The sequence below is a fragment of the Crinia signifera genome, chromosome 2 (genome assembly GCF_055691185.1).
Source record: "Crinia signifera chromosome 2, ASM5569118v1, whole genome shotgun sequence".
Lineage (NCBI taxonomy): Eukaryota > Metazoa > Chordata > Amphibia > Anura > Myobatrachidae > Crinia > Crinia signifera.
This window is the reverse complement of record NC_139218.1, coordinates 138,031,673-138,058,762: the sequence shown is the minus strand read 5'-3', so window position 1 is coordinate 138,058,762 and position 27,090 is coordinate 138,031,673. Positions and strand designations below refer to the sequence as shown.

At 42.7% G+C, this 27,090-nt stretch overlaps 1 protein-coding gene across 2 annotated transcripts in view; it reads left to right on the top strand.

Annotated features, from left to right (window-relative positions):
- Positions 1–857: 857 nt before the first annotated feature.
- The window catches only part of TFEB (transcription factor EB), a 65,392-nt gene continuing 39,159 nt past the window's right edge, over positions 858–27,090 (top strand). The window contains exon 1 of one of the 2 annotated variants that reach the window (XM_083172953.1): positions 858–1,096. The gene's annotated coding sequence lies outside the window, so the exon portion shown is untranslated. The remainder of the gene's footprint in view (positions 1,097–27,090) is intronic. The other variant, XM_083172952.1, reaches the window with a different exon arrangement.

Here is a 27,090-nt window from a genome sequence, read left to right as displayed (position 1 = left end):
GACTTTATTATTCTCCTCTCCGGGAGAAGCCCGGAGAGGAGAGTTTCAGCAGCCGCTCAGGGGCGGGGCTTAAGAGTGACATCACTAAGTCCCACCCCCATGATGTTAAATCATCGAATTCACGGATCTCCGTGGAGGGGGCGGGGCTAAAATGACGCGATTGTGCCGTTTTAGCTCCGCCCCCTCCTCTGAGACCCGAGGGTTGCGGCATTTTAATGCCACAATCCGGGGGACAGCGGGGGTCCCCCCTGAATCCGGGAGGGTTGCCCACCCTTCCGGGGGGGGGAGGGGGGGGGGGACTCCCGGAAATTCCGGGAGGGTCGGCATCCCTGATGTAAATGTATCTATCTCTCATTTCTTTTTTCCCAAAAAATGTAAGTGTAATATGGGCTAAGTGAATTGAGGGAGATTGCTAGACTAATGAGGGAGAGAGGGAGATTGCTATTTCAAGGAGTCTCCTGCATAATGCAGGAGGGGAGGCAGCTATGGTGTATTGTAAGGGTCGATGTGCACTTTCTGCAATCTCTGTAGCAGTCGTCTTGAGTGGCAATGGTATTCTAGGTATTTGTAAACACGCTGGTTAAAGGAGGGTGTGTGTGTGTGTGTGTGTGTGTGGGGGGGGGGGGGAGTTTAAACAATTGCTATAACTCCGGTTCACCCCTAGAGACACATTTCACACATGGACAGAGACGTGGACACTCTGCTATAAACTCAGTCATGCCGTCAGACTATACAGGACTATACTTTAATATTCAAGTGTCTCGTGAACATCGCACTTGACCAATAAAAACAATGAGAGATCCGAAGTACGCAGTTGCCCTTGACAAACATGGCCGGCGCTGACGTCTGGACATCTTCATCTCCCGAAATGCCCCGCGGTGGGGAACTCCATCTCCCAGTCTCCTCCGCGGCTCGAGTGCTCCCCCTGCTGATTGAAGCTTACTAAGTTGTGACAGGAGCCGGTGACAGGGGGCGGGAGACTAGAGTCGGCCGTGAGGGGTGCACGGGAGGACGGGGCCCTGGGGCTTACACCGGCCACAGCCGCTGGGCGAATTTACCGGCTTCTAGAGCTGTCAGGAAGAAGAGACGCTGCCAGGTAATCTCAGCTGCTGCCAGTGACCTTCAGGGGGACACGGCAGATGCGCCCCATTGGTCAGGCTGGCCAGTGAGTGCAGCCGGGGTGCACCAAGTGGAACCATGAAAGACGCTGGCACCGTGCACGGTAGTCACCGGGGGAGTAACGGGGAGTGCCTCAGGGGGAGGAGCTCCGGTGACACCTGTCATAAGGACACATCCGGGGCTAGGAGGAGGTTATTAGGGTCATAGTTGGTGCTGTACCACCTACATGTGCTTGTCTGTTTCTGACAACTGGGATTGTCTTTACAGTATGTCTCGGACAGAATGTGTTGTGTATATAACATTTAATTTGTTCTAGAGTCGTCAGTTTGGATTGTGCCTGCATTGTTTTATTAGTACCCGTATGACAATATATAATGTATATTTTTATTTAATAAGTGTGCCAGCACTGATTAGCTAGGAACACTGCACCCGTATCACGAGTCCTATTTTGTTGTGCATCCCCTGCATCTGTATACATTACGTTGTTCTTGACTAGCCACAAATGTAATTATCCTGTCTTGTTTGTGATGTGTCTTGGTCAGTAATATGGCTGTATGTCAATAGTTACTTCGGCATACTTTGGTACCTGGACGTAGCCTTTTGGGATGACGTCACACAGTTTTGTCTTGTGGATCCATAGCATAATTTGGGCCTATCTTTACACATGTATAATAGGATGTGTTATTTCTGTTAGTGTTTATGATGCAGGTGCCCCTTGATACTGTGCTATGGGCACTGTTTAGCAGAAAATGGAACACATTCAGATAATTGTTTATAGAGATATGAGCGACCTTTGCAGAACAGAACTATTGTGCAATGAGTGAGCCAATAATTGCAACAGACCACCCCCCCCCCCCCTTTTTCACACACACCCAGTTAATGTGTGTGGTATAACGACGCCATTAAGTTGTCAAAATAAAACGAAAAAATAAATAAAGGGGAAATCACAGTAGGTACCAGTTCTCATGATGGTTCTTTCATTCAGGTGTTTTTGAGCATTCTTTATAAAAGCAACACTAACTGCAGTATCACAGCACCTATTGGCTAATCATGCACCATTATCCATATTCTTTCAAGTACAAAATTTGATAAGCTACATTTTATTGAGCCACATTAATTTATTTACTGCACAACCATTGTAAACGTTGTTTAAATAAAGAAGTAAAGTTCATATTTTGAATTTTCTATGCATTTAAATGCGTGTATGCCACTTATAGTAGCAGAATTATCATTAAATGATGATTGCCCATATCAGTTGTTGTAATCTGTGACTTTGTAATCTGTGACTTTTCTTCTGCTTAAGTACTACATTGTTACAGTACAGCATCAAAATATTGTTTTTATCGGTACTTATGTAGTATCTGGGCGCCCGATTTAGAAATCGGGTCTGATCGGGCGCATCGCATCGCATGCGACCAAATTGGATGCGATGCGATGGACCCGATTTTTCCATAGGATTCAATGTTAAAATGGTCTGAGTCTATTTTAACATAGAATTCAATGGGAAAAAGGGGTCCTTTTCATACCCCTACTATCCAAGTGGGCATGGAGTTGGATATAAACCTGTGGCGAGCCACCGAGCCCGAAGCGTGGCGAGCGGACGGTATTCTGTGTCCCCTCGCGGGGCTCGCTACGCTCGCCACGCTTCGGGCTCGGTGGCTCGCTACGCTCGCCACAGGTTTATATCCAACTCCATGCCCACTTGGATAGTAGGGGTATGAAAAGGACCCCTTTTTCCCACTGAATTCCATGTTAAAATGGACTCAGTCCATTTTAACATTGAATCCTATGGAAAAATCGGGGCATCGCATCACATCGCATCGCATCTGATAGTATGCCTTAACTTAAGGTGCCCACAGACGCTACAATTGTACTGTGCTATGCGTTTTTGACTGTACAATGGTTCTATACAATTTTTCTTCCAGCTTGCTATGAGATGTGCACTTGGATGCATGTGATGAACCCATGTTTGTAATGTTAAATTTCAGATGTAGTCTAAAAAGTACGTGCAGCACGTACTTTTTTAGACATACAATATCGGGCTCCAGGGAACATAAACACCATCCAATAATTGTACATAAGATGCAATTTGTGCTTAAAAAGTACAAAACGCATTCGATAATTGTAGCGTCTGTGGGCACCTTTAAGGCATACAATCAAAAAATCAGGCGCCCAGATACTACATAAGTACCTTTTTATCAAATAGTTTTCACAGCATTGTCTTGTTTTTATTTTTAAATATGAGTTTTGTATTTAAGAATGGTATTTAGCAAAGCTTGGCAAGAGACAACATTTTGGGAGATAAAGTACCAACCAATCAGCTCCTCTCTCTTTTTTTTTTTTTTCATTCTCAGCCTGTAAAATGTTATTTAGAAAGTGATTGGTTCGTACTTTATATCTCACGATTGTATTTCTTGGCTTTGATAAATACCCCACTAAAATTTGTAATGGCGTACAAGAGACTCTTGGATGACATTAGAAATGTGTTAATAATGATACATTGGCTGATTTTACAGCTGTGTGCTGGATCACATAAGGCTGTGTGATTGAGAGCCTTCTGACAACTGAAATTTGCATACATTGTTTGGGCTTGCCTATATAAAAATGTCTTTGGATCTTTGGATTCATATCACTGTTTTCTCTGAGGGTCTCAAAGATTTTTGTGTAGGAATTGCACACAGTAAAATACAGTGTACATAGTTGTATGTGAGAACAAGTGCACCTGTAATCCGCTTTGTATGTATCTCTCAGATCTACACTATACCGATAGGCAAAAGCATGCTCTGTCACATTTTCAGGCACACCCACCCAGCTAAACACGCTGAGGATCACACTCGCCGCACATAGCACTCCTGTTTCAGCTGTCAAACACACCACTTAAATTTCACAGCTAAGCTTGGTACCCTTAGCCCCCTCCATCCCTTCTCACACACACAAACACAACTTCTATGCTTCTGTATCTGCAGTGCTAAATAGGGCCAGTGAGTCAGAAGCACTGTCCTGTCTTTCAGGCCCTCTGCAAACAGTCTGTGATAACTAGTGCCATAATTGCCCAACAAGACTCATATTCTGCACCTTACCTACCCTTTAAGTGAAATCTGATTTTCTTACACCCCAGAATGTAAGATACTTTTGAATTCCAAAGCAATTTCTGCCTACAGATGTCCAATTTCACATGTTCCAAACTTCTGCTTATTTGCATGGGTACTTGTGTACTAGCACGGCGCTCATCGCATCACAGACCATAAGGCGTGCGATGCGACGCGATTGGTACCCGATGGTATACAATTTAAAATTGTATACCATTTTATATGGCATACAATGCGATGCGATGCAATTTAAAATTGTATAAGCCCCTAATGGGGGCTTACAATGTTAAATGCACCCCCACGCCACCTTCACTATGAACGTGAACCCGAAGCGTGGCGAGCGGCGGCGGTACACGTCCTACGACCTTTTCATACCCCCACTATCCACGTCGGCGTAGAGTTGATTTTATATAGTCTGGCGAGCGCAGCGAGCCACCAAGCCCGAAGCGTGGCGAGCGGACGCGGAATACATGTAAAGTAATACGCGTCCCCTCGCGGGGCTCGCCACGCTTCGGGCTCGGAGGCTCGCTGCACTCGCCACACTATATAAAATCAACTCCACGCCGACGTGTATAGTGGGGGTATGAAAAGGTCGGAGGACGCGTACCGCCGCCCCTCGCGGGCTCGCTGCGCTCGCCACGCTTCGGGTTCACGTTTATAGTATGGGTGGCGTGGGGGTGCATTTAACATTGTAAGCCCCCATTAGGGTGCTTATACAATTAAACATCGTATAGGGGGCTTATACAATTTTGCATCGCAGTGCATTGGGTGTATGCCATACGATGCGATTAAAAGTTGTGCGACCAAATATCGTGGGCGCCGTGTTAGTACACAAGTACCTTTGCATGTTACAGGCTGTTTGAAAAATGACATTTAGAATCTGATTGGTTGGCACGTTCTTACAATTTTATTTCTGCAAAGCTACGATAAATACCCTGTCATCTACTACATTGTTGTAATAAATGAATGGTCGTCTATCTTCTGTATTTATTTAGACTCTGTAAAACTTGTTATGTAAAACTTTAGTAACTGCAAATATGTGTTTCTTTGTGACTTCTTTGAAACACAGATTGAGGAAGCGGGACTGTTTGTGATATGGGGTTTACCCAGAGACAAAAGTCATGCAGAAAGTTGGAGAGACTTCCTGACACAAATATGTAAACATTATTGAAAATTAAGTAGAATATACAGTGGGATAAAAAAAACTATTTGGACAGCCATTGATTGTGCAAGTTGACCCACTAAAATGATGAGAGGACTGTAATTTCCATCATAGGTACACTTCAACTGTGAGAAACAGAGTGTTGAAAAAAAAAACCAGGAAATCTAACTAGGCAAAGTCGTTCAGAAAAAGCCTTAATATCAGCATATGTGTAGGCCCTATTAAACTCAATACATTGATAGAGGTCAAATGTTTCCTGTAGTTCTTGACCAGTTTTGCACACACTGTAGCAGGTATTTTGGCCCACGCTTCGATGCAGATTTTCTCTAGATCTGTCATGTTTTGGGGCTGTCGCCGGGCAACACGAACATTCAACTCCCTCCACAGATTTCCGATTGGGTTGAGGTCTGGAGACTGGCTAGGCCACTCCAGGACCTTGAAATGCTTCTTGCAGAGCTAACCCTTAGTTGCCCGGGCAGTGTGCTTGGGGGTCATAGTCATGCTGGAAAACCCAGCCCTGTTCCATCTTCAATGCTCTTACCGAGGGAAGGAGGATTTTGGCCTAAATCTCATGATGCATTGCCCCCATTCACCCTCCTCTTAATATGGATCAGTGGTCCTGTTCCCTTTGTAGAAAAGCAGCCCCAAAGCATGATGTTTCCACCCCCCATGCTTCACAGTGGGTATGGTGTTTTTGGGACGCCACTCATCATTCTTCTCCCTCCAAACAGGGCGAGTTCTATTTTGCTTTCATCTGACCACATGACATTCTCCCAATCCTCCTCTGGATCATGCAGATGGTCACTGGCAGACTTTATATGGGCCTGGACAAATGCTGGCTTAAGTAGGAGGACGAACCTTTCGGGTGTTGCAGGATTTGAATTCATGACAACGTAGTGTGTTACTAATGGTAACCTTTTTGACTGTGGTCCCAGATCTATTGAGCTCATTGACCAGGTCACCTCTTGTAGTTCTGGCCTGATTTCCTCGCTGTTCTCAAGATCATTGATACCTCATGAGGTGAGATCTTGCATGGAGCCCCAGGTCAAGGGAGATTGTGAGTGATCTTGTATTTCTTCCATTTTTTTAATAATTGTGCCAACAGTTGATCTTTTCTCACAACATTGCTTGCATATTGTCGAGTAGCTCATCCCAGCCTTGTGCAGCTCTACAATTTTGTCCCTGGTGTTCTTAGACAGCTCTCTGGTTTTAGTCATGGTGGAGGTTGCAGTCTTCTCGGGTGTTGACAGGTGTCTTTTATATGGATAACCAGTTGAAACAGGTGCCATTGATACAGGTAACAAGTGGAGGATAGAAGAGCTTTTTTTTTTAACAATGCTCTGATCCTGTTTATTCTTCCCGTGTAACAATTACAGTAGTCTCTGCCGACCATAAATGTAAAAAATACATTTTAAGTCAATTATTTTTTTACAGCAATTTAGATGTTGAACAAATCAATCACATCATTTGATACATTTTTACAGATCTTATGTGGTATCATCTTAAGTTCTTATTCTCTACGTTTCTCTCTCTCTCTCTCTCTCTCTCTCTCTCTCTCTCTCTCTCTCTCTCTCTCTCTCTATATATATATATCTATATCTATATATATATATATATATATATATATATATATATATATATATAATCTGTGGTCTGGTCCCTTACGTCATGTTCTTTCGCTCCCCCTTACCTTCCTCCAGTTTAATTGATTTGTCTAATAGGGTCTTCATACAGCGCTGTTCTTGTTTCGTACCAACTTGTTACTTGGAAACATTTTCTTAGTTGTATCTTTATTGATATGAGTTGTATTCCTATGATATTTCCCCAAGTTTCAAAGAGATCTTTCACCCTCTTTTCTTTTTGGAGCGTTGCCTCGACCCATTCCATCCGGAATATATAGAATAACTTATCTTCTAAAAGTTTCATTATCGAGAATTCCTGTGGAGAATTCTTTTGCTAGCCGCAGCTGATGCCAATAAGTTTTTTTTTTTTACCCTTCGTAATCTTTCCCTCCTTCCCTATTATCCCAAAGATTGCCTATTCTGGGGTCAGTGGAAAAGTGTTGGCTAGTAATTTCATGCCAAATTGCCATACTTCCACCCAGAACTTTTTAATATGCACGCATTTCCACAGGCAGTGAAACAGATCTGCCTCCGGCTTATCACATTACATACATTTACTATCTAATGCTATACCCATATTAAACCTCCTTTTGGGGGATAAATATGTTTGATGAAAAATGTTATAGAACTTTTCCGTATACATTATTGCTGATATGGATCTGACTGAATCCTTGAGGGTTATTATGAGTTTTTCCATCGTCGAGTGTGGGAAGTCATCCCTCCATTTTATTATGCCCGTTTTTATCTGATCATAGTCTAATGGTTGATGTAGAACTTTATAATGAATTTATATCATTTTCTTATAGGGAATATGTTGTTTTAGTAATGTATCAAGAGGGTTATTCGGTTCTCTTGTTGTTAAATGTTGAAGTACCCGACTGTATTGTTGGGCCTGGAGGAATATGATATTGTGCGTAGTAAAAGCACCATACTTCCCTACCGTCTGAGAGTATGTGAGGGTTTTATTTGGATTCCTATATATAAGATGTTCTACTCGACTTATTCCTTGATGTTTCCAATTTTTTAAAGGTAGCCCTGCTTTGCCCTCTCAAAATTCAGGGTTTTGTATATGTATATATGTTAAGAATTGTGATTTATATGGATTTAGTTGAAGACTTTTACTTAGAAGAGCTTCTTAAAGAAGAAGTAACAGGTCTGTGAGAGGCAGAAATCTTGCTGGTTGGTACTGTAGGTGTCCAAATATTTATTTTCCGCAAGAATATACAAATAAATTGTTTAAAAATCATACAATGAGATTTCCTGTTTTGTTTTTTCTCCCACATTCTGTCTCTCACAGTTGAAGTGTACCTGTGATGGAATATACAGACCTCTCTTATCTTTTTAGTGGGTCAATGTGCACAATCGGTGGCTGTCCAAATACTTTTTTGCCCCACTGTATTGAAGTTGGAGAACTAAGGGCATGAGACAAGAAAATAACTGAAAGCAATGAACAATTTATTTAATTGGCTGAACAAAATATTAATCAAATTTAAACAGTATGTATACAGCATACATTAACTTTTTCTAAAACACAGAAAAAAGAATCATGTAACATGACCTGAAACAGAAAGTAAAGATGACCCTGTCCAAAATGAGTGGACACTTTAAGAGATGAGGGGTAGAAAAGGTAATAGACAGGAAGTGGAGCTGTTGGCATGGATATGTGTTCATGTATAAAGGCATTGTGTTTGTTCCTTGCTCCAGGCTTTTGTTGCTTATAGGTACAGTGCTAATTTCTGTCTCTGATCACTTGGTTGACGGTGTACCATGATAGGTTCAGAATCTGAGCAGCAGGTGGAATGAATGTCATGCAAGTACTTGACTCTGGGCACTTAGGTTGGTCACCATGCTAGTTTGAATTTGGGAACATGGTAGAATGGATACCATGCTAGATTTTTGCACTGGATAGGTTGGGAACCATGCTAGTTATGGAGTCTGTGAACTTCGTAGAATGCATGCCATGCTACGTCTTGGCTCTGGGCAGTTGCTATTTACAGGTACAGTGGTAATTGCTGGCTCTGGGCAGTTGATTACCACTATAAGAAGAATGGAATGCTTACTCTGTTGCCAGAAATCTAGATATATACAGTATGTATATTCCGGTACAGTACGTTTCCTTGGTACAAAATCTAAGTGTTGATATGGTTCCTCTTTCTAAGTAGATCAAAAGCATTCCCCTCTCTGGGTGCCCATAATGAATGTGCCATTATATTTGCTCACCACCTCTCAATGTAGCAATAAGAAATTCTTAATGATTCAGACTTTTGAATGCCCAAACTGTTCTTTTGGCAACATTCCCAATAGTTTGCCGACTTTGCACAGGTTTATCAGGTTAATGTGTCTTTTGGGCATGACAAGTGTGATAAGTAATAGGCACTCGAGGCACTTACAAGACAATTTAATATTGTCCTTCATGTATCCGTAATTTAGATTGTGGTTCTTAATGTTTGCCAAATGTCTGATATAGGCATTTTTCTAAACCAGTAAAAAAAAAAAAAGTTTTTTTCTGCAAAATAAATGCGCATACAAATGTGTGTAAGTATATTTTTGCATTATTTTAAGCCACTTTAAAAATAATCCCTAAAAAAAACACCTTTAAAAGTTGGGTACACATCTTAAGATTTATCTGTCTGGTGAGAACAAAAATCTGGTAATGTATGGAAGCATATGACAATCTTTAAAACACCTGTCTCGTTCATACATCACACACATATACACTACCATTCAAAAATGTGGGGTCACTTCAAAATTTCATTATTCCTTGTAACATTAAATTATAATCCCACCAAGAATTAACTTCACCTACAATTAAATAAGGTGATATATCTACTTTTTATTAAAAAGAGAAAACTTTTCATATAAAAATTCCACTCTTAGAGGGGTATTCAATTCTGTGGCAGATTTTTCGACAATCGAAAAAAAACTACACTTTTGACATTTTTTTTTGTCCAATTTACATTTCAATTAAAGTGCAGATTTTTCGACTGTCCAAAAGCCGTGGATCAACGGATTACTTGGCGATCCACTAGTTTGTATCGAAATTGACACAGTTTTCTATTGATTTATTTGTCCTATTTCGTCGATGCAGTTTTGAAGAGTCCGTTTTTTTCCGGCTAGCTGAAAGAAATGTACTTTAATTGAATACCCCCTTAGTGAGGTATAGAGCCATATTTTGTAATGATTATTGCTTGCAACATTGTTCCTATGGAGATTTGAAATTAAATATGATCTTAACAAAATAACGATTAAGCATTTATAAATAAATGTTAGAAATATTTACATAGAGTACCAGCATATTTTGTTACACAATATAATAATTTGTGGCTATATGTTTTAACTGATTATTCTTACAAATGAAACGAAACATAAACCGTATTTATAAATATAGAATATGGTCTTTAGCCAGTAAGATGTCATTCAATACAAGGTCAACTTTTAAGAATGTTGAACTTAATTGTTTGCAACAGTCCAAGTATCTTGAAAGTCCCAAAAACTTGTCCTTCCCCCAGCCATGTGACTACAAAGCAAGTGTAGAAGGAAGTTGTCCAGTAGTGAGAATGGCCTACAATTTTTGCATGTAATGATTGACAATATGTTATGCTATCTCACAAATGGAGAAAGCCTAGTGAAACCAAATACAAAGTGAACAAGGCAATATGCAAAAAAACCTGAACGATTTTTTTATCCCGTAAGTCAGGCATGTCCAAACTATGGCCCTCCATCTGTTGTGAAACTACAAGTCCCAGCATGCCTTGACAAAGTTTTGCTATTAGGGAATGCTAAAACTATGGCAAGGCATGCTGGGATGCGTATTTTCAGAACAGCTGGAGGGCCATCGTTTGGACATGCTTGCCTTAAGTGTTAAGAACCAGTGGGACTTAACACACTGTTTCATGACAATGACATGCTGCAGACAAATCCACACTGAATATGAAGCTCACTCACCTGCAGCACACAAATGCTATATAGATAAATGTAATACTTCCTCACCTAGCCTCCACAGGTAATCAGTAACGGAGTGGAGCCAAGAAAGAGGTAGTACATACATTACTGTATGTCATTGTGTATTTGCAATAACATGACATAGTGGCTGGGTATGGCAGTGGGAACTTGAATGCCCCAATCCTTCCCATCCATGCACTTGGATGGGGAAACCCTTGTTTGAAAAAAGGTAGTCTACACCCATTAACTATCTACTCCATAGACATTTCAGCCTGATCATTGCTGAAGACTAAAGAAGTCTTATGAAGTTTTTATTGAGTATATGATTTTTCATAACAATTCCAGAAAGAACAAAGAGTCACTCATGGGAGGTGACTGGTACAGGGGTTCTTCTTCCCTTCCTTTCTGTATATTGGCAGTCCCCATCCCATCTATTTCATCGTGTACATTGGACTGGAGGCATGCACACCATCTCATGCGTGTAGAATAGTGGACTGAAAGCATGTTCACCATCTCATGCGTGTAGAATAGTGGACTGAAAGCATGCACACCATCTCATGCGTGTAGAATAGTGGACTGGAAGCATGCACACCATCTCATGCGTGTAGAATAGTGGACTGGAAGCATGCACACCATCTCATGCGTGTAGAATAGTGGACTGGAAGCATGCACACCATCTCATGCGTGTAGAATAGTGGACTGGAAGCATGCACACCATCTCATGCGTGTAGAATAGTGGACTGGAGGCATGCACACCATCTCATGCGTGTAGAATAGTGGACTGGAAGCATGCACACCATCTCATGCGTGTAGAATAGATGACTGGAAGCATGCACACCATCTCATGCATGTAGAATAGTGGACTGGAAGCATGCACACCATCTCATGCGTGTAGAATAGTGGACTGGAGGCATGCACACCATCTCATGCGTGTAGAATAGTGGACTGGAAGCATGCACACCATCTCATGCGTGTAGAATAGATGACTGGAAGTATGCACACCATCTCATGCATGTAGAATAGTGGACTGGAAGCATGCACACCATCTCATGCGTGTAGAATAGTGGACTGGAGGCATGCACACCATCTCATGCGTGTAGAATAGTGGACTGGAAGCATGCACACCATCTCATGCGTGTAGAATAGTGGACTGGAAGCATGCACACCATCTCATGCGTGTAGAATAGTGGACTGGAGGCATGCACACCATCTCATGCGTGTAGAATAGTGGACTGGAAGCATGCACACCATCTCATGCGTGTAGAATAGATGACTGGAAGTATGCACACCATCTCATGCATGTAGAATAGTGGACTGGAAGCATGCACACCATCTCATGCGTGTAGAATAGTGGACTGGAGGCATGCACACCATCTCATGCGTGTAGAATAGTGGACTGGAAGCATGCACACCATCTCATGCGTGTAGAATAGATGACTGGAAGTATGCACACCATCTCATGCGTGTAGAATAGTGGACTGGAAGCATGCACACCATCTCATGCGTGTAGAATAGTGGACTGGAGGCATGCACACCATCTCATGCGTGTAGAATAGTGGACTGGAAGCATGCACACCATCTCATGCGTGTAGAATAGTGGACTGAAAGTACTGTACTTACTTTGTGCGATGAACCACTGCTGTGCACATTCTGCAGAATGGCCCTTGTTAATGATGTCCTTAATCGTCTGTACATGCAGGACGACGGAGGACATCATTAACAACTACATGTCGTAATGATATAGCGTGTAGACATCAGATGATATGCATGTTAAAATTGTTAACAATATCGTTTTTGTGCATATCGTTAACTTTTATAGTCCATTGCGTATGCACTTTTACCCATCACACCATCTTCATGATGACAGAGCTATCTTTGGTACTTCTGTACTTTCACGGCGCCAGCATGGCGCCGCGCGTCAGAGTCCCCTTGCGGGGCTCGCTTCGCTCGCCCACGCTGCGGGCTCGGTGGCTCGCTACGCTCGCCACGCTATTTAAAATCAACTCCATGCCAACATGGATAGTGGAGGTATGAACTATCCATGTTGGCATGGCGTTAGCTTAGTTTATTTTACTTAATTAGTGGCGAGCGTAACCCGGAAGTACGAGCGGCGCCATGCTGGCGCCGTGAAAGTAAAGAAGTACCCTATCTTTCTATACACACATTTATGTAAAAAAAAAAAAAAAAAAAAAAAAAAACAGCATTAAGCACTCTACGGGAATGTAAATAAGACTAAAAATTCAACATTAAGGGGCACCTTTATTATGTAGACACTATTATCCCAATCCCAGGTAAAATCTATGGAGATGCTCCGAAAAGGGGTTTGTGCCCTTTTGACGGGTGAAGTGGGTTAGAGAAAGGACATAGGTGGATCTGAGGAAATTATGAAGTGAGAGGTGAGAAGAGTGCCGGGCTGGTCTCATAAGAGGAGCCGTGCACAGTAATACCACTTTTACACCAAAATGCAGGATCCGACCCGGTATTTGGAACACGGTTCCAATCCAGGTTGGATCTGGGATTTGCCTCGTTTACACTGAGGTGCTGACTGTGAATTTTCCCAGGCCGACATTGTTTACACTGCACATGGGTGCAGGGGGTGGCCCTTGGAGATGTCATCATTTCCAGTCGCCGGGACCGCCGACCGACGGCCTGGGGTCAAGCCTGGCACCAGGGTAAATGGCTGTGCTGCCCCCAGCCAAAGTGCACCCCTAGCCCCCATCAGCGAGTTGAATGGATTCTGCACACGGGCATCCATTCACCACCTGAGGAAAAAATACAAAAAAGAGGTAGCGCTATAACCAATGAGGATTTAAAAATAAAATGACATTTATTGGTACACATACATGTTCAATTGTATAAAAAATAGATGCCGCCAGTTGGTGAAATAGGGGACCAGTTGGTAAAACAGGGGATTTGTAAACTTCCCTGATCCAAGGAATGTTAAATGGTGGATATAATTACCGGTGCAGTCCTTTTTGGTTGATTCCTCTGGGAGATCTTTACATCCTTTTAGGATAGCATGGTAGCTGTGTCATCCCTTTGTTGATGGAACATGAGGAAGGTCCACTTGTGGGGCTGAAGATATATTGTACGGTCCACTGGTGGAGGCGGCTAGTTGGATCCCAAAGGTATATTGCAAAATGCGTGAAGTGGCTGTTGGGGGCGAGTGAGTGTGGCAGCTCCTGGCTGCCTCTGACGCGTTTCACTGTCACTCAGGGACAGCTTTTTCAAAGTCCTTTGAAAAAGCTGTCCCTGAGTGACAGTGAAACGCGTCAGCAGCTATAAAAACAATATATCTTCAGCCCCACATGTGGACCTTCCTCATGTTCCATCAACAAAGGGATGACACCGCTACCATGCTATCCTAAAAGGATGTAAAGATCTCCCAGAGTAATCAACCAAAAAGGACTGCACTGGTAATTATATCCACCATTTAACATTCCTTGGATCAGGGAAGTTTACAAATCCCCTGTTTAACCAACTGGTCCCCTATTTCACCAACTGGCGGCATCAATAGGAGCGGATCCCCCACCAAATACCGTTAAAGTGGCCCTGCGGGCAGTGAGCATTGTTTTTAATTTCTATTTTTTTATACAATTGAACATGTATGTGTACCAATAAATGTCATTTTATTTTTAAATCCTCATTGGTTATAGCGCTACCTCTTTTTTTTTTTTTTTTTTTCTCTGTTGTTTTGGGACCCACTCAGTCCCATAGGTAGCAGCTTTACAAAACACCCCTTGTCAGCGCCCATAGAGCTACACAGTAGCTCCAGCCCTTCCTTTTATCCATTCACCTCCTCCCTGGCTTCGCTGCTGTCTGCACAGTACAGCAGACAGCAACGGAGGCTATGTGCGCCCCACACCCAACCTCCATACTGACCACAGGTCGCTGTGGTCTGGAGGTTGGGTTCCACCATTGGTGTAAATGGGCCCCGGGTCAGATGACCTGGGATAGCGGTTTACACTGCTCCACCACCCAAGTCCTCTCCATGTTTCACCCTGGTCAGGACCTGGGTACTATTCCTTGGTGCCCCATTTACACCACTGACGACCTGATAACTAGCCACACACCTGTAGAGGCTGGAGCTGAGTGCAGGGGGCTGGGGCCCTGGAGCCCCAGTAGATGGAGAAGGGCCCTGGGGTGGTCTTCATCCTGCTACTGCCATTGGTAATACTAGATGGTGACCCTGTACATGTACAGTGAGTTTTCAAATGTTTGGGGCCATTCTGACACCTATGCCCGCCTTAACAGAACTGCACAATGACAAGATTTCTGAGTCGATAATTGATAAATAAGAGTGTTTACTGTGCATGTTTCTATAGTTGCCCTTTATATGTTGCTTACATATTTTTGCAGGTAATATTTAGTTTTGGCACCTGGGAAGCTTACAGTCTATATCCTCTTCTCACACACATGAATGTTTATTTGGTACTTGTTTCCTAGAACGGCCACAATCGTGAGTGATCGTGGCTCTTAATTAAGGGACACGATCCTCACGATGTGGCCGATTTTTGACACTTTTTTCACTTTGATTGACAGAAATCGGGTCAATCGGTCGGTCGCGACCAATTAAAATCGGCCGCGATGCGACCGACCGATTGACCCGATTTTTCCATAGACTTCAATGTTAAAAAATCTTTTAACATTGAAATCGGGAGGATCTTGTCGGTCTTGTGCCATTATAATGGCACAAGATGAGATGGACTTGATTAAGTCCATCTCACATAGGGAAAAATGTTAAAAAAGGTGAAATGGGCCAATATGACCCATTTCACATTTTTTATGTGCCCGCCATGACCCCACGATAGACGTCAACCCGAAGCGTGGCGAGCGGCGGCGGTGCGCGTCCTCCGACCTTTTCATTCCCCTACTATCCACTAGGGCGTGGAGTGAGAATAGAATAGTGTGGCGAGCGCAGCGAGCCACCGAGCCCGAAGCGTGGCGAGCGCAGCGAGCCCCGCGAGGGGACGCGTATACCTGTGAAGTTAGACGCGTCCCCTCGCGGGGCTCGCTGCGCTCGCCACGCTTCGGGCTCGGTGGCTCGCTGCGCTCGCCACACTATTCTATTCTCACTCCACGCCCTAGTGGATAGTAGGGGAATGAAAAGGTCGGAGGACGCGCACCACCGCCCCTTGCGGGCTCGCTGCGCTCGCCACGCTTCGGGTTGACGTCTATCGTGGGGTCTAGCCCACTTAGTAACATTTGTGGGGGCAATTGAAAATAATCAGGTGAAAAAAAAAAAAAATCGGGTGAAAAATCGGTCGATCGGATCGGTCGCATCGTATGCGACCAAATCGCATGCGATGCGATCGATCCGATTTTTTATCTTACGACCACAACGATCTAAATCGTTGTGGCCGTTCTAGGAAACAAGTACCGTTTATTTTATGAGAAGCCAATTAAATTACCAGTGTAAAGCATTTATGACACAAATACAGATTTACAGCTGATGTTTCCTAATGGTTAGTGTGTTACTAACTACTGCAGCTTTAGAAAGATTCTATTAAGCAGCAAGTGCCTTCAAAGCCCTCTTACTGTATACAGTATGAACATCTGGAATTGCCCTGGTAGGGGCACTTTGGGCCTTATTTTGGTTCATTCTTTCTGACAAAATCCTTCTTAGATGGGCAAAACCATGTGCACTGCAGGTGGGGCAGGTGTTACTTGTGCAGAGAGAATTAGATTTGGGTGAGTAATTTTGTTTCTGTGCAGGGAAAATACTGACTGCTTTATTTTAACACTGCAATATAGATCTCACTTTGAAGTAAAACCCCACCCAAATCTAATTCTCTCTGCACAAGTAACACCTGCCCCACCTGCAGTGCACATGGTTTTGCCCATCTAAGAAGGATTTTGTCAGAAAGAATGAACCAAAATAAGGCCCTTTGTGATCTGAGTGAATGAGGTGTATTAAGTAACAGCACAGACAGTAGTTACAGCAATCTGTGTGGTGGTGAGAAATCATGCACAGATTTAAAAAGTTGACACAATGTCTGTTGGTGCGCTGATCTCATACTGAGTCAGACAGAAAGCAGAAGTTACACATAAACAAGCTGAGCTGCAGCAAAAGAAAACTATTTTTGTCCGTGATACCCCACCCATTCCCCCCTACTCAGAGGGACTTGACTGACACTGTCAGGGTATTATAGGTATACACCTGCCTGGCTGTAATTGCCCTATACAGAAGTAGATGCATAAATTGGCTATATATATAGCTACTACATTTGTTTTTATTTTCCTGCAGATTATGAGAAGCAGCTCGACTCCTCCTAGCATCGGGAGGCAGATGGGCATGTGAGATTTGTGACCACAAATGCAACAGAATTGTGCTTGATCTGTTGGAGGAAGAGAGGGAATGAGTTTAAAATGTGTGCTAAAGGTGCCCATACACTAGGGCGATTCATATGCGATTTGGGCTCTTTTCATGCGATTTCGGCGATCAGTCTGGATTATATTTCCTATCCCTGTGCAAGGATGCAAACAGATCCAGGCCCCTAGTCTCATTCAGATCGCTGATGCTGTGACAGATGATCACCATGACTATACGGTGCTCTGTGTTTAAGGCCTCCATACACAGGTCTGATTTGGCCTGTTTTCATCCAATCCGACAGATTGGGCTGAGGGATTGGATAAAACCAGGTTAAATCGGATGTGTTTTGACATCCATTGCATTGCCCTGAGTGCTACGGATCGGATCCAGAGATTATGTTCTGCAAATATGATCTCTGGATTCGGCCCCCTCCCGGCGGTGGGGATCGGGATCTCGTGTAATACTTCACATGGCTGTTTGTACACTGCTCGAGAAGTCGGAGCAGTGTATGGCAACCTTGAGACGCAGAACTAGGATTTGAAATGCTGATCGTGGGCGTCTTTGTAGCATTAGTGGCAAAGAAAATAGTGTCCAGCTCTGAATCAGGCCTGGTGTGTACACAACGTTTCTAATTTGACTAAATAACAAACTCAACTGCAGATGTGCTAGTCCAGGGGTTCCCAATCTTTTTCGAATCACGGCACCCTAGAGTATCAGAATTTGTCCACGGCACCCCTAGGCCCCCCAAAATATATATAAAATTAAGTAGATTGTGTTTATATGTGCTTCTTAGGTTCAGTTATGTGGTAACAGGCAGGATTTGCTTCTGATTGTACACATTTTATGATTGGCAGCCACCAGCACTGGTTTTATCCATAAATAATTGATCATAAATAATTTGAATTGGTCCTGGACCACCAACCCGTGGCACCCCTGCAAGTGTCCCGAGGCACCCCAGGGAGCCACGGCACACAGTTTGGGAACCACTGTGCTAGTCCATTGAACAAGTAAAAGGTTTTTGATTTTTTTTTTCTCCCCTTTTCTTTCTTCAGCAGGGACAGATCCTTCTGGATGAAATGTAACTGGTATAGCTCATTCCGTACTGTGAGATCACATTCTGTCCTGTGATTTCTTACGCTGAGCCAGAGATACTAGATCTGAGCATGTTAAACAAACATGCATCATGTCCCTAGGATGTATGCAGCTCTATGTTATACAACGGATATGAAATACTCAGATTTATCTATTTTTCTTTTATCAATATAAATTAGATGATTTTTAATCATTTAAACAAAAATGTGACTAGCCTTAAACAACACAGAAAGTTTTTTTCACTTGCATTTCATTTTAGGGGATTTTTCACTTTGAAAAATTAAATTGATTCCAAAAGTCCATTATTTCTAAAATGACTGAACTGAATTTCTGAGAACTATTGTCATGAGGTTTACAAGATCAGCTCTTTGTCCTACCTCAGACATTATTTTATTCTTGAATATATAAAGTGTCTAATATTTGTGTTTCCTGTTTACAAACTACAGCACTATTCCCTTAATATTAATATATTAGGTACTATGTTATTAATATATCAAAGTGCTAGACCCATATTCTGTAGCTCAATTGTCCTACTGCTCTTTCACTCGCCCAGCAGACATACTACAGACTTCTTCCTGGTTCACTTAAGCTGGGTACACATCTATACAATCCGTTTTCTTGCGACCGTTGGACCTCCACAAACAACAGCCGATCACGTGCGTACACACCTGTACAATTTTACTTGCGACGTCCGATGTACTCCCGTCCAAACAGTCGCAAGAAAAAGATTGTATCACTGTACACACTCTCTTGATTGTCATTGCATGATGGTGCACCCCTGTTGCACAGATACTTGTAGTGCCACGTAAAAAGATGTAGTCAACCGGCAGGGTGACTAGAGACAGACATACGGCAAATAGCTGGGGTGTGCGTCTAGATGAAGTCTGCCGGTTGACTACATCTAGACGCACACCCCAGCTATTTGCCGTATGTCTTTCTCTAGTCACTCTCCTGGCTGACTACATCTAGACGCGCACCCCGGCTATTTGCCATATGCCTGTTTCTAGTCACCCTGCCAGCTGACTACATATTTTTATGTGGCACTACAAGTACCTGTGCAGCAGGGGTGTTAACCATCATGCAATGACAATCTAGAGAGTGACTACATGCTGTACTGTAGGAGATCATGCAGCTATGAAACGTATAGTCGCAAGAACGTCCAGCATATCGATCGAACGTGCGTACACACTGCACTTTTGTTCTGATATGGACCCGGCCGGTCGGATGAAAATTAAACAGCAATGAACCTTCGACCGACCGAGTATGGACGGACAATGGAAGTTTTTGGCAGTTTATCGCTCGTACGGGACAACGTACACACCTATACAATTGAACGGCCGTCCGACTCAGAACGGAAGAACGGCCCGACGATTGTATGTTTTTGTATTGTATTGTACAGCTTACTGTCTACCAAATTGCTCCTTGAGTGTGTATACTTCCTGCACAACCTCTCCTGTATTCCTACTGTCTGTTGGGGACCTACAAGTCTCGTTTTCTCGTTCTTCTTATGATACACGTTCTCTTTGGACGCTTATTTTCTTTTTTGGCCTCAAGTGCCATTTCTACACTATTATTACAGTACTTCTACACTCAGTTCTACTTCAGTGACTTTTTTTTTATTGTCTTCTATAACTTATGCAGACCACACAATTGTGAGGTATACCCGACACATGCGAATCTTGATTCTCAAGATGCACATAATAATTATCGCATCACATGGGGGCAGTACGGATGGTGTAATGGTTCGCATTACTGCCTCACAGTACTGAGGTCATGGGTTCGATTCCCGCCATGGCCCTAACTGTGCAGAGTTTGTATATTCTCCCCGTACTTGCGTGGGTTTCCTCCGGGTACTCTGGTTTCCTCCCACAATCCAAAAATAACCCTAATTAAAAATTAACCCTAGAATGAATGTGTGTGCGTGTACATGTAGTAGGGAATATAGATTGTAAGCTCCACTGGGGCAGGGACTGATGTGAGTGTTCAAATATTCTCTGTAAAGCGCTGCGGAGTATGTGTGCGCTATATAAGAAACTGTTAATAATAATAATATGTGCGATTGCATGCAGTGTGCGATCTATTTATATACCCCCAGATAGCCCATCCCTCATTACAACACCTGACGTCAGGTCGTAAGGGGCATGCAATTTATCGCATGAGTGCATGCACATTGAATGCTAAAATCACTTAAGATGCGATTTATCACACAGGGAGCTGCAAGGGAAATCTCGGCATGATATTCCATTGCATACCATGGCACAAGTTTATGGGCGCTTTCTCTCTGCTGTCATCTAACCTCAACATGTCCAAATCATAGGTTGTCTTACCTCCTTACATAGTCAGTCTCCCCTCGATTCTACCTTGCCATAAGGACCACCACAATTTCTGAATCTGCTATGGGGAATGACAGTGGAGGGACAGGGGATGTACATAGTAGGATAGAGAAGACCTACTATGGTTTGTAGAGGCAAGCAATGATGGCTTGCACAGAGATTTAGGAAGCACACAACACAAAAATGTGATAAGACAAAATCAGTTACCAGTGGGAAAGTGGAGACTGTGGAACAAAGGTGCAGTAGGGACATTTGGTCAAGGGAGTTTCAGAGAAGGGGGGCTACAATGGAGAAATCTTGGATGTGGGAGGAGGCAGTTAGGAGGAAGTTTCCGGTAGCTTTTCTATGGAGAAAGCACAGTGCCAAACAGTGTAAGATTAGAAGCAAAACTGACTTATTTGCAGCATTTGCGTCTACCCATGTAGGTCTGAATTTTTTTTATCATTTGCTAGCAATTAATCCTATTGAAGATAATAATAAAAAAAATTGTTTATTAAGGTTTTGAGCTGTGCTCATACATTGGCTAGACAGTAGCGCCGTGCGTTCACCATGTGAATAGTTAGTCGCTACCACGCCAGAGTGTAATCCCGCCCTTTGCAAGTCTGCGAATAGGTAGCGAATATGTCGCACCCCAGTGAAAATCTGCATAACCATTTGCAGCTCACAATCAAATAATCTCCCCACTATGCAGCCTGTGCGTAGTTGTGGACTTGGCAGCTGCCCAATCAAGGCCGAAACCGATGTCAAAAACCCTCCCCTAAAACTCTTGGGCAGCGTTTCTTCTGACACTTGCAGAAAACGTCAGGTTGCCATCCAAAAATGGCGCCTTCCTGTCAATCACATTGCAAATGGGCAGCGAAAAAAGTGGCGGGCGTACTGCAACCCATATGCATGCGCAGTCTATCAGTAATCCCCCTGGTAGCATTACTGCCTCACAACACTGAGGTCATGGGTTCAATTCCCACCATCTAACTGTGCTTGCGTGGGTTTACTCCGGGTACTCTGGTTTCCTCCCTCAATCCAAAAATATACTGGTAGGTTAATTGGCTTCCAATAAAATAAAGTTAACCCTAGAATTTCTGTGTGCGTGTACTTGTGGTAGGGAATATAGATTGTAAGCTCCACTGGGGCAGGAACTGATGTGAATGCTCAAATATTCTCTGTAAAGTGCTGCGGAATATGTGTGCGCTATATAAGAAACTGTTAATAAATAAACAAATAAAGGTCTGAATTAGGCCCATAGTCTGCATAACAATGATTCTTCGCAAGCAGTAAAAAAGGGAAGATAGGGTCCCGTGCTCATCTCTTAGAGTAGTTGCTTAGTGCTTAAGTTATGAATCATAGGCGTCTAAATTCAAGAGTTATGAGTGAGTGCAGGTCCCCTTTCACATACTTCCAAGCTGTAAAACGTTGGCCCATGAATGAATTAAACTTCGAGTCCTAAAACCCAGAACACCATGTCAGGTCAACTGTACCTAGTTAAATGGAAGATGGAAAATCAATATAACTTCACTGTAAGATATATATTTTATGTCTAACAGACCAGCTTTGCTATGTAAGGCAGTCTGTCTTTGAATGTGAAAGGTAATTGGGATGGCACACTGCAGTCCATCTTCTTGTGGCGATGTGCATTCCCAGCCCATATTCTTTTTGATCGATAAAAAAGAATCTGAATGGGCCACTATAAAGCGGTGATCTATGCTACATACCATATATAATAACCAGAATTACTGGATGCCTTTTATATTGTGTTATGTTGTGGGCAACCCAGAGACGGTACCAACAGTCCATAGTGCTTTGCACGATAATAGGCATGGATTGAATTTATTTCTTATCATGTAATAATCAATTAATCTTTTTTACCATTTGTTTAGATTTATAGCTTTTTTTGTGTCTGGAATCCATTTTCTTATGCAAAAACAAAGTGTAAAATTGCTGTGCTTGGTTTGTGGCTAGATATTGTACATGTTTGTTCTGACTCTATAATGAACATTAAGCCTCAGTAGAAATATAATGTACAATTAGATTATTGTGAGACATGGACACAATTGTACAGTGAATACATTTTCTCCAATACTTCTAAATATCAATTAACCTAAATACAAATAATTACAGAAATATTCCCTCTGGGTTTTTCTTCTGAAAACCTTCCATACACTTGTGTGTTCAAAATAATTTCTAGATAGCTTTTTTGTGAGTAAAGAAATACATTTTGGATTCGTTCTACCTTGGCGATATCATTCAGTGACATCATCCTGTCCCCGCACCATACATGCAGTTGTCAGCGACATAGCCAAAATTGAGCTGCATGTACAGGGGACCTCGTTAATGACCCACAGGAGCTCACATCATTAACAATATTGAGCATACACACTAGACAATATTACAAACGATATCACTTGAAGCAGTGGCGTAACTATAGCACCGCTGCAGTGCTATAGTAATGCCCCCGCCCCCCATCCCCCGCAGGCTTACCGGTCTGTGCGTCCCGGCTCCCCTCCTGGCTTCAATCAATGCTATGGAGACGGACCACGATAAAATGGCCGCCCCATAAACCAGACAGTTCTTTGAAACTGTCTGCGGTATGGGGGCGGCCATTTTATCGTGGTCCGTCTGCATAGAATTATTAATTGAAGCCAGGAGGGGAGCCGGGACGCGCAGACAGGTAAGCCTGCGGTGATGGGGGGGCTAGCGGGGAGGCGCCCCCCCCATTAACGGCGAGGGGGGGGGGGGGGGGGGCAAACCAAGCTACGCCACTAACTTGAAGGACCAAAATAGGCTGACATATTGCTGTGTGCTGAGTGATCTAGCATTGATCAGAGCGCTCAGCGACATCTTCCCTGTGTAAGCCCCTTAAGACTACTGGGAGGAATAACAGATCAATTGGATAGTCTTTGTACAAAGTAACTTAGCTTTACTCATGCTACCCACCCTCCTGATTTAGGTGCATACACATTTATTATTTACAGTTTCTTATATAACGCATCAGATTTTGTTGCGCTCTACAATTGTATTTTAGAAGAAAAGAAGGGAAAGACTCTCTCTTTGTTGGGGCACTCTTATAATGAAATTTTAGATTTCAATTGATCAAAGTAGTATTAAAGTATAAGGAAGGGACACACACAAAGGCCCCCCCAAAAAGAAGAACGGTAAGTATTAATTTGGATAATTAGTGCGACAATCGCTTTACATATGTATATGAAAATTTTTAAAATTCTCTTTAATAGTATATTTATTAAAACTAAGCACTAAACACAGACAGACAAAAATACATGTAACATAGAACACTGATGGAGCTTTAATTGGGCTTTGATAGGTAGTGGTAATCAGAATAATTAATTTGATCGGTCCTACGAAGACAAAATATGTTATCTCTAGAAAAGAGAGTCTCTTCAAGGCTCAAGATCAGTATCACACTGAGGTCATAGTCCCCAATCTTGAACTACTTCCCAAAAATGAGCTCAAAAAATAGACGTTCTTAATAGGGATAAGTTTCAAACACACAGAAACAGTAAGAAAAGAAAAGAAGGATTAATGCTGTATTGTGCGGCTTATTGCAGTTAAAGTGACATAGAAAGTATATCTTAATCAAATGATGGGCTTCTGTGCTGGCCCAGGTGTCCACAATGGTGACACGCTATTATCTGGTATAGATTGTCACTTCTTAAATAGTGCCACAATGAACGTCTGCATCAAAACTGTTATTTCTGTATCATACTGTCTGATATACGTCCCTATTAAACAGTCAGTAAAATGTGTATCAAATTATACAGTAAATTAGTAATCACACATCAATCAAAGGATAGCGAAAATATAGTGTACATTTTTAAGTAAATACAATGGAAACACTGTCACCTCTCCCCTAGAGGGTAAGTATACTGATAGTAGAGAGGAAAAGTAAAAATGGAAGAAAAGAGAGAGAAAACCACAATGATGGGGGGCAAGAGATTATGTGGGAGTAGAAAAAGAGAAGAAAGAAAAAAGAGAGGAAAGGGGAGGAATGAGAAAGAGGAGTGTTGCCTCAAAGGTTGACAGTTCACCAACTTTGTATACCTATAGTGTGTCAGGAAGGATGAGTTCTCGCAAAGAGGTCTCCCTCAAATGTTACTTGTCACCACCTGATACACCAGCTGCCATCTGTAATTGATGGGCCTTTGAAGGTATTGTGGGAAGTCAGACCTATGCTCCCTGATTTTGCCCCCCAGGGCTGCTGCTGCCCAGCTATATATACCTATGACCAAAAGGGGGTACAACGATTTCTTTAGAGGGGTCTCCCCCTACTGTGTACTCAGTTGTACCTCAAATTGGTCGGCTTCCTTTAGCAGGTAATGCAAAAAAGGGCTTTTTGAGGTATTGCGGGTGAGCGAGTCCTATTGATAGGGGTTACAGGGAGAGAGGATGGCACAGAAAAGAAAGGAAAAGAAAAGAAGAATTGGGAGAAGAGCAGGAGAGCTGGAAGTACCTGAGAACGATTGTTACCTCAAAGGTGACAAATCACCAACTTTATATACCTACAGAAGGCCAGGAAAGGTGAGTTATCACAGTGAGGTCTCCCCCAAGTGTTACTCGTCACCACCTGGCCTACCAGCTGCCATCTAAGGACGATGGGCCTTATAGGTATTGTGGGCAGTCAAACCTATACTCCCTGACTTAACTCCAAAGGACTGCTGCTGCCCAGCTGTATATACCTATGACCATGAAGTAGTACAACGGTTTCCTTAGTGGGGTCTCCCCCTTCTTGTACTCAGTTATACTTCACCCTGGTCAGCTTCCTTCAGCAACTGGTGCAAGAAGGGCTTTACAGGTATTGCGGGTGAGCGAGTCCTGGTATTTAGGAGTTATAGGGAGAGAGGATAACAAAAAGAAAAAAGAGATATAGAAAATCTCCCAAGACAATAATGGATTGGGATGGTTTAAATTCCCCCGGTTAAGGTTAATATGGTTTTAAATGATGTGTTTCTCAGCTACCTAGCTGAGAGAGGTGTCTCAGGCGGTATTGTTTCTATATTTCAGAAAGAGGCAAAACAGCACAATATGAAAAGAAAATATGAGAAAAAATAATAATAATATATAATAATAAGTAATAAAAGAAAAAAGGGGTAAATAAGTTGGGGGAGAGGCACAGTGGATACCTATAGTTTCACCCCGGGGATCTGGTCCTAGATCTCCACCGGGTCTGCCGCTGTGACTGGAGGTATGTGAGTCCCTGCTGTCTCAGAATTTACTGATCTCAGGAATGCTGCCGTCAGGTCACTGTATTAGCGGCTACAGAGTCTCAGGATCGTGGTCTCTTTGATGTTATAGATCAGCCGCATAAGTATCAGGATTGGAAGACATCAAACAGATATGCCGGCCGTATTGTAAGTCAGCGTTCCTATCCGCCGCATAGATGTAGTGCTGTGAGTCGGCGTCTCTCATAACACGCCGGATATCTCAGTAAGAGTGTCAGCAGGCAAGCGGGCAAGTGCGCCGGAGTCACCTGTATGCTGTAAAACAGCGTTTCTGTCCAACGGGTGCCGCCGGTCTGCAAGTCTGTCACGAGCGGGATGCACGGGTGTCAATGTCAGGGGGCACTGGGTAGATGCGCTGGTGTCCCCTCTCTGCTGTAAATCAGCGTTGTTCTGTCCACACAAACGATCGTTTCGCCACTGGAGGCTTTCTCAATGTGTAACAGTGAATGAATGTGACGCCCTTAAGTAGCGTCTGGGTCTGTAATTAGTGCTGATTGATCTGCAGCCTAAGAGGGAGTAAAAATTCTCCTTGCTTGTAATGGTAATTGCGGTATGCATATCTATCAGATTACTATGTATGGGTTTATACTATGGAATGAAAATAGAAGAAATGTATAACATGATTATGGAATAATGTAAAGAAATCTGAACAGGGGAAAAGGTCAAATGTCAGAATGACGGGGATGCTACGCTCTGTAATTGGCCGTGCTAGGAGGAAAAACCGGTAATGGATGGAGAATACGGTTTCTTTCTGAGTAGGTCGAAATATAAATAAATAAATAAATAAATAAATATAATAATAATAAGATGGAGAAAGGGGAAAAGTGAAGTTAAGAACAGAAATTACCAGTATTAATTATAAAACTACATAGTTAGTATTTTGCGCGATATATAGGAGAAGTCGACATGAAGAAAAAGATGACACCAACCTATAAATTATAATTCTGAGGGCTATAAATAATAAATATGCCATTACAGACTTGATTGGATAATCTGAAAACGGTCCAAAGGAAGTTAGTATAAAACATAAGTACCACATATAATTTTTGAATATAGTGTTGTTACTAGTGGGGCAAAACGAAGGGTGATGCTGGTCGACCAGGACCTACAAATGATAAGATACCTGGAAGAACTACAAGATACGCCTACTACAACGGAGGATACCCCTGGCCGAACTATCTACAAGA